Here is a 12456-nt window from a genome sequence, read left to right on the forward strand (position 1 = left end):
ATTTATATGTGGATACCACATTTCTCTCTTTATTATTTTTAATAAGATGCTGAAGTGGTAGGTAGATACAACATAAAGGTAGAAAACATAGTTTAGTGTTGTAAGAGAGCAAATGTAGATGATCAGGTGTGTGCCTGTAGACTATGTGTTAATCCAAGCTAGACAAGGGCAATAAAACATCCACGTATGCAGAAGATTTCTCTCAGAACGGGGGGGGTGAGGTTCTAAGCCTCACCTCTGTTGATCCCCAATTTCTCACCTGATGACCCCCCTGCGACTGTGCCTGTCTTAGGTTGTTCCTCCCTTGAGGAATCTTACCCGTCTCTGGCTAACCAGTCATCTTCCGGGGCCATACAGGGAAATGTTAAGTTGGTAAGTGAGAGAGAAGCCTTATTGTTTGAAATGGTTAGCTTTTTATTTCTTTGCATATTTATGCCCTGTGGCTTCTATGCCCAGCATTTGTCTTGAGGTATCTTTACCACTTGGAGGAGTTATGATACTCGGTAAATTTGATATGAGGCACGAATTCTATTTAAGAATTCGTTGTAATTAGGAAGGAAGAAGAAAAGCTATAGAAGTAGCAGGCGGGAGAAAACATGGGAAGATTGATTATTTCTTTGACATATCTTCTTGTAGAGTAACTTCAGCATGTATAGATTTTAAGCTACTACTTAAATTGCGCACACACATTAACATAATAGGAGTATAGTTACATAACCAAAGCATATCTGTAATTACCAGCCATCTCCAGTGAAACCAAGAAAACCAGTTAGGCACCCTAGGCATTTGTGAAAACTTATCAATGATATTATGGTTATTATCTAACTGAATTTGAATAGTTTGAGAAAAATCAGACAAATTAAAACAACCCATTCCTGGGCACTGTTCACATCCCATATGTTCTTTTAACAGTAAATAGTCTGTAGTTGTAAGATTTTGGAGCGCTACAATTTGCACTTCTCCTAATTCTTGGTTGAGTTCCAACAGTATAGATCCAGTCAAATTTGTTGTTTTACTGTATGCACAGGCCAGCTTAGATATCTCCTTCATTCCCATGGCAAGTCCAGGAGCTGGTGGGATGAGTGCATCTACAGCTGTAGCAGTGCGTGGATCTTTGTTGGGGTTTTTTGATGATCATCTTCTGGCATGAGTCTTCCCGAGAGTGCTGATGTTGGAAGTTCTCTTTCATATCGTTTCTTAGTTCATTTTCGGGGTAGCCAAATTAGGCTTTGATCCTCTGTATAAACACAAACAGACCCTTTGCCTACACTTTTATATGTCCTTTATATCATTGTGTAGAACTCATTAGAGGTCACCACATAGGAACTGCATTTTTTTTTTTAATCATTAATCTACACTTACATGACGAATACTTTGTTTACTAGGCTCTCCCCTATACCAGGTCCCCCCTATATACTCCTTTACAGTCACTGTCCATCAGCATAGCAACCTGTTGTAGAATCACTACTTGTCTTCTCTGTGTTGTACAGCCCTCCCCTTTCTCCCGCCCCGCTATGGATGCTAATCTTAATACCCCCCTACTTCTCCCCCTGCCCTTATCCCTCCCTACCCACCCATCCTCCCCAGTCCCTTTCCCTTTGGTACCTGTTAGTCCATTCTTGAGTTCTGTGATTCTGCTGCTGTTTTGTTCCTTCAGTTTTTCCTTTGTTCTTATATTCCACAGATGAGTGAGATCATTTGGTATTTCTCTTTCTCTGCTTGGCTTGTTTCACTGAGCAAAATACCCTCCAGCTCCATCCATGTTGCTGCAAATGGTTGGATTTGCCCTTTTCTTATGGCTGAGTAGTATTCCATTGTGTATATGTACCACATCTTCTTTATCCATTCATCTATCGATGGACATTTAGGTTGCTTCCAATTCTTGGCTATTGTAAATAGTGCTGCGATAAACATAGGGGTGCACTGATCTTTCTCATACTTGATTGCTGCATTCTTAGGGTAAATTCCTAGGAGTGCAATTCCTGGGTCAAATGGTAAGTCTGTTTTGAGCATTTTGATGTACCTCCATACTGCTTTCCACAATGGTTGAACTAACTTACATTCCCACCAGCAGTGTAGGAGGGTTCCCCTTTCTCCACAGCCTCGCCAACATTTGTTGTTGTTTGTCTTTTGGATGGCAGCCATCCTTACTGGTGTGAGGTGATACCTCATTGTAGTTTTAATTTGCATTTCTCTTATAATTAGCGATGTGGAGCATCTTTTCATGTGTCTGTTGGCCATCTGTATTTCTTTTTTGAAGAACTGTCTGTTCAGTTCCTCTGCCATTTTTTAATTGGGTTATTTGTTTTTTGTTTGTTGAGGCGTGTCAGCTCTTTATATATTCTGGACGTCAAGCCTTTATCAGATGTGTCATTTTCAAAGATATTCTCCCATACTGTAGGGTTTCTTTTTGTTCTATTGATGGTGTCTTTTGCTGTACAGAAGCTTTTCAGCTTAATATAGTCCCACTTGTTCATTTTTGCTGTTGTTTTCCTTGCCCGGGGAGATATGTTCAAGAAGAGGTCACTCATGTTTATGTCTAAGAGGTTTGTGCCTATGTTTTCTTCCAAGAGTTTAATGGTTTCATGACTTACATTCAGGTCTTTGATCCATTTTGAGTTTACTTTTGTATATGGGGTTAGACGATGGTCCAGTTTCATTCTCCTACATGTAGCTGTCCAGTTTTGCCAGCACCATCTGTTGAAGAGACTGTCATTTCGCCATTGTATGTCCATGGCTCCTTTATCAAATATTAATTGACCATATACGTCTGAGTTAATGTCTGGATTGTCTAGTCTGTTCCATTGGTCTGTGGCTCTGTTCTTGTGCCAGTACCAAATTGTCTTGATTACTATGGCTTTATAATAGAGCTTGAAGTTGGGGAGTGAGATCCCCCCTACTTTATTCTTCTTTCTCAGGATTGCTTTGGCTATTCGGGGTCTTTGGTGGTTCCATATGAATTTTTGAATTATTTGTTCCAGTTCATTGAAGAATGTTGCTGGTAGTTTCATAGGGATTGCGTCAAATCTGTATATTGCTTTGGGCAGGATGGCCATTTTGACGATATTAATTCTTCCTAGCCATGAGCATGGGATGCGTTTCCATCTGTTAGTGTCCCCTTTAATTTCTTTTAAGAGTGACTTGTAGTTTTCAGAATATAAGTCTTTCACTTCTTTGGTTAGGTTTATTCCTAGGTATTTTATTTTTTTTGATGCAATTGTGAATGGAGTTGTTTTCCTGATTTCTCTTTCTGTTGGTTCATTGTTGGTATATAGGAAAGCCACAGATTTCTGTGTGTTGATTTTGTATCCTGCAACTTTGCTGTATTCCGATATCAGTTCTAGTAGTTCTGGGGTGGAGTCTTTGGGGTTTTTTATGTACAGTATCATGTCATCTGCAAATAGTGACAGTTTGACTTCTTCTTTGCCAATCTGGATTCCTTGTATTTTTTTGTTTTGTCTGATTGCCGTGGCTAGGACCTCTAGTACAATGTTAAATAACAGTGGGGAGAGTGGGCATCCCTGTCTAGTTCCCGATCTCAGAGGAAATGCTTTGAGCTTCTCGCTATTCAATATAATGTTGGCTGTGGGTTTTTCATAGATGGCCTTTATTATGTTGAAGTACTTGCCCTCTATTCCCATTTTGCTGAGAGTTTTTATCATGAATGGATGTTGAACTTTGTCAAATGCTTTTTCAGCATCTATGAAGATGATCATGTGGTTTTTGTCTTTCTTTTTGTTGATGTGGTGGATGATATTGATGGACTTTCGAATGTTGTGCCATCCTTGCATCCCTGGGATGAATCCCACTTGGTCATGGTGTACGATGGTTTTGATGTATTTTTGAATTCGGTTTGCTAAAATTTTGTTGAGTATTTTTGCGTCTACGTTCATCAGGGATATTGGTCTGTAGTTTTCTTTTTTGGTGGTGTCTTTGCCTGGTTTTGGTATTAGGGTGATGTTAGCTTCATAGAATGAGTTTGGGAGTGTCCCCTCCTCTTCTATTTCTTGGAAAACTTTAAGGAGAATGGGTATTATGTCTTCCCTGTATGTCTGATAAAATTCCGAGGTAAATCCATCTGGCCCGGGGGTTTTGTTCTTTGGTAGTTTTTTGATTACCGCTTCAATTTCGTTGCTGGTAATTGGTCTGTTTAGATTTTCTGTTTCTTTTTGGGTCAGTCTTGGAAGGTTGTATTTTTCTAGGAAGTTGTCCATTTCTCCTAGGTTTCCCAGCTTGTTAGCATATAGGTTTTCATAGTAGTCTCTAATAATTCTTTGTATTTCTGCGGGATCTGTTGTGATTTTTCCTTTCTCATTTCTGATACTGTTGATTTGTGTTGACTCTCTTTTCCTCTTAATAAGTCTGGCTAGAGGCTTATCTGTTTTGTTTATTTTCTCGAAGAACCAGCTCTTGGTTTCATTGATTTTTGCTATTGTTTTATTCTTCTCAATTTTATTTATTTCTTCTCTGATCTTTATTATGTCCCTCCTTCTGCTGACCTTAGGCCTCATTTGTTCTTCTTTTTCCAATTTTGATAGTTGTGACATTAGACCGTTCATTTGGGATTGCTCTTCCTTTTTTAAATATGCTTGGAGTGCTATATACTTTCCTCTTAAGACTGCTTTTGCTGCGTCCCACAGAAGTTGGGGCTTAGTGTTGTTGTTGTCATTTGTTTCCATATATTGCTGGATCTCCATTTTGATTTGGTCATTGATCCATTGATTATTTAGGAGCGTGTTGTTTAGCCTCCATGTGTTTGTGAGCCTTTTTGCTTTCTTTGAACAGTTTATTTCTAGTTTAATGCCTTTGTGGTCTGAAAAGTTGGTTGGTAGGATTTCAATCTTTTGGAATTTACTGAGGCTCTTTTTGTGTCCTAGTATGTGGTCTATTCTGGAGAATGTTCCATGTGCACTTGAGAAGAACGTGTATCCTGTTGCTTTTGGATGTAGAGTTCTGTAGATGTCTATTAGGTCCATCTGTTCTAGTGTGCTGTTCAGTGCCTCTGTGTCCTTACTTATTTTCTGTCTGGTGGATCTGTCCTTTGGAGTGAGTGGTGTGTTGAAGTCTCCTAGAATGAATGCATTGCATTCTATTTCCTCCTTTAGTTCTGTTAATATTTGTTTCAGGTATGTTGGTGCTCCTGTATTGGGTGCATATATATTTATAATGGTTATATCCTCTTGATGGACTGAGCCCTTTATCACTATGTAATGTCCTTCTTTGTCTTTTGTTACTTTCTTTATTTTGAAGTCTGTTTTGTCTGATACCAGAATTGCAACACCTGCTTTCTTCTCTCTGTTGTTTGCTTGAAATATCTTTTTCCATCCCTTGACTTTAAGTCTGTGCGCGTCTTTGGGTTTGAGGTGAGTCTCTTGTAAGCAGCATATGGATGGATCTTGCTTTTTTATCCATTCTATTACTCTGTGTCTTTTGATTGGTGCATTCAGTCCATTTACATTTAGGGTGATTATTGAAAGGTATGAATTTATTGCCATTGCAGGCTTTAAGTCTGTGGTTACCAAAGGTTTAGGGTTAGCTTCTTTACTGTCTTACTGTCTAACTTAACTCGCTTGTTGAGCTATTATAAACACAATCTGATGATTCTTTATTTCTCTCCCTTCTTATTCCTCCTCCTCCCTTCTTCATATGTTGGGTGTTTTGTTGTGTGCTCTTTTTAGGAGTGCTCCCATCTAGAGCAGTCCCTGTAGGATGCCCTGTAGAGGTGGTTTGTGGGAGGCAAATTCCCTCAACTTTTGCTTGTCTGGGAATTGTTTAATCCCTCCTTCATATTTAAATGATATTCGTGCTGGATACAGTAGTCTTGGTTCGAGGCCCTTCTGTTTCATTGCATTAAGTATATCATGCCATTCTCTTCTGGCCTGTAGGGTTTCTGTTGAGAAGTCTGATGATAGCCTGATGGGTTTTCCTTTGTAGGTAACCTTTTTTTTCTCTCTGGCTGCTTGTAATACTTTGTCCTTGTCTTTGATCTTTGCCATTTTAATTATTATGTGTCTTGGTGTTGCCCTCCTTGGATCCCTTGTCATGGGAGTTCTGTGTACCTCTGTGGTCTGAGAGGCCATTTCTTCCCCTAGTTTGGGGAAATTTTCAGCAATTATTTCTTCAAAGACATTTTCTATCCCCTTTTCTCTCTCTACTTCTTCTGGAATGCCTATGATTCTTATATTATTTCTTTTATATTGATCACTCAGCTCTCTTAAAATTCTTTCATTCCTGGAGATCCTTTTATCTCTCTCTGCATCAGCTTCTCTGCGTTCCTGTTCTCTGTTTTCTAGTCCATTAATGGTCTCTTGCATCTCGTCCATTCTGTTTTGAAGTCCTTCCAGAGCTTGTTTTATTTCTGAATTCTCCTTCCTTAGTTCTTGCATATTTCTCTGCAAGTCCATCAGCATGGTTATGACTTTTGTTTTGAATTCTTTTTCAGGTAGACTGGCTAAATCTATCTCCCCAGATTCCTTCTCAGGGGAAGATGTAGCAGATGCCGAAGCTGTCTGGGTTAGTCTTGTCTGGATCATATTTTTTTGCCTTTTCATGTTGACAGGTGCTCTTGACTGTCAGCTGGGAGGGCCAAAATTTTCACTTACTACTGGCCTTTCTTTTCTGGGGCAACTGCGACCCCTAGTGGCTTGTGTTGGGTAATTGCGTGTAGAGTGGGTCTTTGTGTCTTGCCTGGCCGGGAGGGAGAAATTTCCCTTTCTGTGGGCGGAATTTGTCTCAGGCTGCTTCTCTGCTTTCGCAGCGCCCGGTAGGGTAATGGATGGGGGGGCTGCTTGACTGTTTGCCTCCGTGAGGGGTCTCAGAGCTGTTGCCCAGGGGGTTAGTGCACCCGGTTTTCCCTGTGATTTCCAGCTGCTGTACTGTGACCTGGGTTGTTTCCGTCAAGCTGTTAAGTTCCTGTCCCTTTAAGACTTTCAAAAAGCCCCCGCTTTTCTTTGTCACAGGGGCATCAGCTTCAGCACCCGCTCAGAGGTCTGACTCCCTGTTCCCCCAGTATCCAGGGCCCCCTGGGCATGTACTGTGTCTGCGCTCTGGCCCGGATGGCTGGGGCTGGGTGTTCGGCAGTCCTGGGCTCCGTCTCCCTCCCGCTCTGCCTATTGTTCTCCCGCCGGGAGCTGGGGGGAGGGGCGCTCGGGTCCCGCCGGGCCGGGGCTTGTATCTCACCCCTTTCACCAGGCGCTGGGCTCTCGCTGGTGTAGCTGCAGTCTGGCCACTGTCCTGCGTCTTCTGGTCTCTCTTTTAGGGCTAGTTGTGTTTGTTGTATTTTCAAAAGTATATATGTTTTTGGGAGGAGATTCCCACTGTCCTACTCACGCCGCCATGTTGGCTCCGCCTCCTCAGTCATTTTTTTATCAGAGGATTTTCTTTACCCCATAGGGCCAGATTTCTCCACAATTAAATAAGAACTAGGGATTTTTCTTGTTTAAAGACCAATTTGTGTGATGTTACCAAATGAAAAAAGTGTACTGTATTAGCAAATGTACATTGTCTTTTAATTCTATCCTCACCAGATACTCCTTTATTAAAATCATTTCTGCCTCTTGCCTAGGCATAAAATGGAAGCAAAATCCTTACATAAGCATTTATGCAATGTGCATGTTGTAAGGGTTCCTAACAGGGTCTAAATTCATTCAATACTTTCATAATAGTTACAGAAAAGCTATCTTAACTGCAAAGTACTATAAATACATTAATTGAAATATTAAAGTTCTGTCTAGTGCCCTCTCCAGCTGTGACAAGCACAGGGCTTACTATCACCTACCTGTGGTAAGCTTCATCTGTTCACTATAGATGTCAGTCAGTACAGCATCTGAATAGTGTATTTGTTCATTGATGCCCTCATTAGGCCTTGGCCTCAGTTCTCCTTTATTTAAAAGGGAGAAGATTCGGAATAGAGATAAGGGAAATTATTTAATAAAGTTATTTAAATAATACTGGTGGCTCATTGAATTTCCTGTTGAGGCATAAAATAATTTAGTAAAAATATATAGACCATTGATAAGGTAAAAGGAGTTTTCTATTTTGATCTTTTTGGTTCAAATAGCTTCCCCTTCATAAGAAAATGTGAGCAGCTTTGGTCTAAAAGGGGTAACAATGTAACATCTTAGAAGGTTGACCATAATAGTATGTATACTTTGGCAGTATAATGATCAATCTTGTTCATCCATTAGGGCACACCAGGCTAAACACCTTTTTTGAAAATGGTTGGTTTTTACCTGGGAGATAGAAAAATGCTTAGGAAATGACTAGAAATGGCATTTACTGCCGAATGAAAAATGAAATGATAAATCACTCTCATTCTTAAAATTTTGTATTAAAATTAGCTATTTCTAATGTGCACACACCAGTAATCTATGTGAATTAGATACCACTACTACTGACCATTTAAATTGAGTTCAGAAAGATGTGTTGAAAGATCACTGTAAAAATTATTCCAGTAGCTTTTTCTTGATAATAAATAGGCAAATACATGTTATACCTTGAATAAATTAAGCTGTGGATTTTTATGGTTTTTTTAAATGATTTTTGTTAGTTTGAAAACTTAATATCATTGCACTTCAGTCAGTCCTTTTTCCCTTAATTTTTTTTCTTCACAATATGAAAAAATCTGTCTTAAGGTACTGTGACTTCTAAATTTTCAATAAAACACAATTATTTTGCTTGTACTGCCTTTTAAAATAAATTTGTGTTTTATAAGGTTAAATAACATTGACACATGTCATAAGCTGAAAATGGCACCAGCATAATCTCATAATAATATTTAATCAGGCTTTATGGTTAATTGTCATGTGATTTTAGCCTTGGAAGTTGATATTATATACCCCTATGATTTAAGAGAAGTTGGTTAAAAATGGAAGGACATATTCAAAACCATAACCTGAACTTCCTACAGAGTCAATGCAGAATAAGCAGTCCACAGATGCTGCATCCATGAATTGACTTACCACTCTTTTAAGATATTACGTATTAGTCACACTTTAATACATTTGCTTGCATTATACCAACTCGGTATCAAAGATCCTAAACATTATTTATTCCTTTACATCAGTAATTCTGCTCTTGTGAACTTAAGAACGTACTACAATTCATCAGAAGAGAAAGACCCCATATGCCCAAGATGCATCAGCACCATTATGTGTAAATAGGGAAAAATTGGAAACAACTTAAATGTTCAGTAAGGAAATCATAAATTCTGATACCTTAACCTAGAACCTAATTATATTAATGTTATACTGAAGATGAATAATTAGTAATTTGGGAATGAATAAATACATAAAGTTAATTTTCAATTACAGCTCTGTAAAAATAATGCTTTTGAACCAGGACAAGGAGATAAACAGAGAGTGGAACCATAGTGTTAGGAAAAAAATGGGTCTTACTATTTTTAAATGAGTAGTCAAGGGAGGACTGTGAGAGAAATAAAGGGTAATAAAGTTTAGGGAAGGGAATAAGTAGTATATAAAAACCATAGTAGTAAGAAGCACATGCTCTTGGCAAGCAGAAAACATGAAGACAAAAACAAATAAAAACACATGTACGTGTGTGGGTGTGTACATATGTGGGTGTTCATTGTGTGTACATGTGTATGTATGCGTGTGCAAGTATACACTGTGTGTGTGTGTGTGTGTGTGTGTGATGTGATTGGACCAATACAGGCAGGTTGATAGACGACTTCATGGGGTCTACCTCTAGGCATATCCCAGCAAGTTCCCTGACTGTATGGTCCCTTAGTTCTCTTCTTTGAGTCTGTCTGAAGAATCTGGTCTGCAGGTATGCCTCACCTGGGTATTAAGTCCCTAGAAGGGTGAGCAGGAAGGGAGCAGATGAGCACACCATGGTACCCACATATACACGGCGCCTACTCAGTGCACAACATTACAGAGCCAGTGGAGGGTCTTGCTGTTCTGTCCCAGCCAGAAAACAACCCGTGCCATCAGCCATGAATTCTCAACAATGTAGGGGGCAAGTTTAGCTAGGACTCAGGTTACCGGAACAGGAACTCTCTCAAGTTAGTGTGGATAAAGGGGAATCATCTGGACCCCAGTAGCATACACAGCTGTGCCTTACGGGGTCTGAGAAGTTGCTAGGCAGCTGCCCTCTTCACCTTGCTATCCGTGACCACACAGCTTCTTACCTTGGGTTCTCTCTGCACTTCTGCTCCAGTCTCCTCTCTGCTAACAGCCTTTTCTAACCTCCCACAAATTCTGCTTGCATATGGCTCAGTGCCCCACGGTGCTGAGTCTGATCCCACTTTGACAAGATTTTACAGCTCTAGTGCTCAAGTTCCCTCTGAACCACACTTTCTGTGCCTGCTGCTAGTTATAGGGAGCAAGAGAGCAAGCAGCTGTGTGGCCAGGGTGGCGTCCCCTGGCATAAATGTGACCACTTCAGTATGGGCTATGGGAATAAGGTTGTCATGCAATATTTGGGGCATACTTATACTAAAAACTAACTTATTTACCTGAAATTCAAATTTAACTGGGTAATCTATACTTTTATTTTTTTGCTAAGTCTGGTAAACTACTGGAGCATTCTGAAGGAGTCTACCATGGAGACAAGGAAGTGATAATGATTAAATGGCACCCTTTTTGTCTCAATCTAGGGTCAAATATCAGTTTTGCCATCTATAACAACTGTGAATCATGTGATCTGAATGTAAGTTTCTTAATGGGAATAGTATTAATGAAAATAACTAAATAATTATTTTACATCCTGCTTTATTCCAAATAAAACATGAAATGTAGTGAAAAAGCTAACGTAAGAGTGTCACAAATTTGACTCTGTGTGTTCCATGGGCCAGACTGAAGATGATTATCAGGTAAAGTAAGGCTGGGCTTTTGACAAATGGTGGAGACTCAATAAGTTTTGGTTGCAGTGCAGCCTTCACCTTTCCCCCTGCTTCAACCCATATAGCAGGAGCAATTCTCATGTCTATCCTGTAAATATCCATAGTTTTTTTGGGGGGGCTTCTAATCATTAACTTGAAAAATGCGAATTAACTGTAAAGTACATTTAATGAATGTATCTATAGAATATTGGCAACTATGTTTTTAAATATTGATAAGGATTACAAAGAAAATACAAGAACTTAAGGTAATAGGATTGTGAGGGGTTTCTTTATAATTTCATTTATGGTTAACAAAGTTTTATGTGCAATATATATGAATTTTAGAATACCTTTTATGAGCACAGTGTATGAAACTGTACTGTTTAACTGCTTGAAGGAAAGTTTCTGTATCCTCTGGTTGTTTAGAGATCTACTTGGGAAAAAGTTTGAAGCAGCTTCTGCTAGGCAGTAGCAGCTAGTTTGATGGATGGAAATGAAGAAATTGGCAAGCAATGCCACTATTTAGAAAAAAGACAGACCTGGGAGCCCTAAGACCCAGAGCTGGAACAAGGGACACAAGGAGATCATTCCTGAGGCCGCTAATAAGATCTGAGTGGTCACAAAGCTGTGAGGTGAGGAGCCTCACTTTTCAATCTCTCTGACATTTACAGAGAAGGACAGTGGTTTGGCTGGGCACTAGGAACACCTGGAGATGGAGATTCAAACAACTGCAGAACCCACTCTTTGTCTTAAGATTGGAATGAGAATAAATGAGTTGATAGACAGGTAATGCTTAAAACAGGCATGTGGTAAGCACCATTTAAGTCATAGCTATGACTATTGCTATTATCTGTTTCTGATTTCATGTCAACCTCATTTTCTAGTGAGAATTGTTTTTTCTTCATGGCAGGAAATATGACTACTGATAGTGTTTAGGTTTTATATCTTATTATTTCCTTCCCTGGAAAGGGTTTATCTCAGTGCCTACGTCCAGTTAGAAAAATCCCTCAGGCATAAGAATGAATAAGAAATAAACCAACCCTTGCAGGGATTGAACACCATGTCTAAGTTAACTGGGTAACCAAAGACATTTTAGTCTACAGAGCTGTATTAAAATGATTCTGATTACTAATGTCACTCGGCACCTGGCAAAAGCAAAACCCCTCTCTGAGGAAGATAAAATAATCTTAGACTTTTAAATATTACTCAAAAGAATTTTGTTTTCAAATACTATTCCTGGCACATAATTGATGGTAACCAGGCATTTGAGGACATGAGACAATAAGAATAAACAGCAGATGCAAGACAATGGAGACAGACAGCAATGACTCCAGAATCTCGAATTATTTGACACAAATTTTAAATTGTGCTTGTTATATTCACAAAGAGACAAGTTTGAAAATCTCAGCTGAGAGCTGGGTATTATAAAAAGCGACAAAGCCATTTTGAAAGGACTTCTGCTTTTGGATGGGATGAGATAACTAGCAGCAGACCAGCAGTCCCCTCAGGAACAATTAGAAACATGGATATAATTCAAAAGTCATCTCTTCATGGTGATGGAGATCTGCAGAAGCAATGAGACACCAGGGAGGGAAGAACCTTAGAGAGGTGAG

General features: G+C 39.4%; 1 protein-coding gene across 5 annotated transcripts in view; it reads left to right on the forward strand.

Annotated features, from left to right (window-relative positions):
* Positions 1 to 8681, forward strand: part of SLC36A4 (solute carrier family 36 member 4) — a 56012-nt gene extending 47331 nt beyond the window's left edge. For all 5 annotated transcript variants that reach the window (XM_036923274.2, XM_057507132.1, XM_036923273.2 and 2 more), the window contains one exon: positions 7357 to 8681. The gene's annotated coding sequence lies outside the window, so the exon portion shown is untranslated. The remainder of the gene's footprint in view (positions 1 to 7356) is intronic.
* The last annotated feature ends 3775 nt before the right edge of the window (positions 8682 to 12456 follow it).

Source organism: Manis pentadactyla, chromosome 9 (assembly GCF_030020395.1).
Source record: "Manis pentadactyla isolate mManPen7 chromosome 9, mManPen7.hap1, whole genome shotgun sequence".
Taxonomy (NCBI): Eukaryota; Metazoa; Chordata; class Mammalia; order Pholidota; family Manidae; genus Manis; species Manis pentadactyla.